At 36.4% G+C, this 1,796-nt stretch overlaps 1 protein-coding gene and 1 long non-coding RNA gene across 3 annotated transcripts in view; one reads left to right on the forward strand and one right to left on the reverse strand.

Moving 5' to 3' along the window:
* Positions 1-1,796, reverse strand: part of LOC106532578 (desmin) — a gene marked incomplete in the record, with an annotated part of 28,045 nt that overhangs the window by 16,138 nt on the left and 10,111 nt on the right.
* Positions 482-1,796, forward strand: part of LOC106532579 (uncharacterized) — a 2,344-nt gene continuing 1,029 nt past the window's right edge. The window contains exons 1-2 of one of the 2 annotated variants that reach the window (XR_001312106.1): positions 482-522; positions 716-873. This is a non-coding gene — a long non-coding RNA (uncharacterized LOC106532579). Of the gene's footprint in view, positions 523-663; positions 874-1,796 lie in introns of those variants that run through there. The other variant, XR_001312105.1, reaches the window with a different exon arrangement.

A 1,796-nucleotide genomic window follows, 5' to 3' on the forward strand; every position in this document is an offset into this window, starting at 1 on the left:
ATTAGTGACAAACTTTGGTGGTTTTTTGACAGGTTGCCTTCATTTTTGCTTCTACTTTTAATTTAAAATAAGTTTCCATTCTCAGCAGGTTTCTAAGGTTCTTCTTCTACGTATTAAAAAAGTTGTTAAACATCTGAGTGGTGCACTACTGCTACTAGTGGTGAGAAAGTGTATTGCAACTTATTCAAAATCAATGCGGCCCCGTGGCCCTCTGTGGCCCAAAGTTAAAAACCATTGTTCTTTTGAGGCCCTAAAGGTGGCGCTCTTGTGGGCCACGGCCCATAGGTTAAGAATCTCTGGTGTAGATCACACAAGGGATAAATCTTCATAATCCCTCCCACAGCACTCCCAGTGTAGCATTTAGCTAAACATGCAAACAATCACAGTGACAGCAGTATAGATAGTTTTTTTAACTTCAGGATGTGTTAGACATTTGAAGAGAGACTTATGTTGTTGGATAAGGAACTGGAGAAAACTCTACACTGTAATCCCAAACAGTTGTACTAGCTCATAACTAATAAGGTCACAACAGTCAAATGTCATTATGAAGTTGACCAAACTATAAAGTTTTGAGTTCTGTTGAGATTTTTGGCACTTTAACTGAATAGGGCTCAATATTTTACAGCTAATTTGTGTGGAACGCTCAAAAGGTTTAGGAACCATACAGTATTGTCATGACGTTCTGGTGGGTGGGTGGGTCTTTTCTCTCCCTCAGGTAAGATGAGTCAGCTGTCTTGAATTTGCCTTGATGTGGAGAAGTTTTGGTCAGCCTGTGAGGATATGGAAGATGGTTCAAACCACTACCTCAGGTTTTTTCATTAGTCTTATTGCCCTCTTTTTCTTAAGCGCCATCTTATCATCAGCCCTGATTTGGTAAGTTTATTTTTTAAAAACTGAATTTCGATAAATAGTCTTAAATTTGGAGCTGGCAGACATGTCACAGTTACATGATAAAGATTGCAGGAAGTAATCGAAACATGTCAAGGTAGTAACACACAGCACTGGTCCGATTAAAAAAAAGATTTTTACTAGTCGTCAGGCACGAGCTCAACTCAGAGTTCATTTACCTAACTCCAGGGTTCCTGTGGGTCTTTAAAAGGTCTTAGGTTTGATTTGAAAGATTTAAGRTCTTAAAAAATCTTCAATTTACTGAAAATGTAGCTTTAGGTATTAAATTTGAGGGTATTTTTAAGTACTGATTGATAAAAAGGAGATCGATGAAAATAAAGTTTGTCTCTGTTTACAGCGGATATGTAGTTTCACTTTGTTTTAGAAGTAAGCAAAAGAAAATAGTCCAACTTCTCTCCCTACACGCTGCAGAACAGATGTGCAACGATAAACAAAAACGGTAATAATTTTTTTGTCAAAACACCAAATTGCCCAAAATCATGTCTGCAATAGTTCTTTGAGGGATGTGGCACATTTTACATAATATAAACGCATTTCTTGGCCATGTGAGATGTCTTAAAACTTATTTGTTGAGGTCTTAAAAAGTCTTAAAAGTCACTTTAATTGTTTAGGAACCCTGTAACTCAGACCAGCTGTTCTGGAATTGAAAACTCTAGAGTTTCACTTCGCAAAGTATGTCAACTCAGAGTTCAGGGTTTGTTGAACCTTCTTTCTGGACTGTTTAGGAAGTTTACTGTTTATTCTGCAAACTGACATGTAGAAATTATAAATTAAAAGGTAAGTCTAAATTCCACTAAACAAAAAGTATGTTAAAGGCACAGTGTGTAGGATTTTGTCAATTCTTTTAGCCAAAATTGAGATAATCACTAATGACAATAATAAAAAAC

The sequence above is a fragment of the Austrofundulus limnaeus genome, unplaced genomic scaffold (genome assembly GCF_001266775.1).
Source record: "Austrofundulus limnaeus strain Quisiro unplaced genomic scaffold, Austrofundulus_limnaeus-1.0 Scaffold795, whole genome shotgun sequence".
Taxonomy (NCBI): Eukaryota; Metazoa; Chordata; class Actinopteri; order Cyprinodontiformes; family Rivulidae; genus Austrofundulus; species Austrofundulus limnaeus.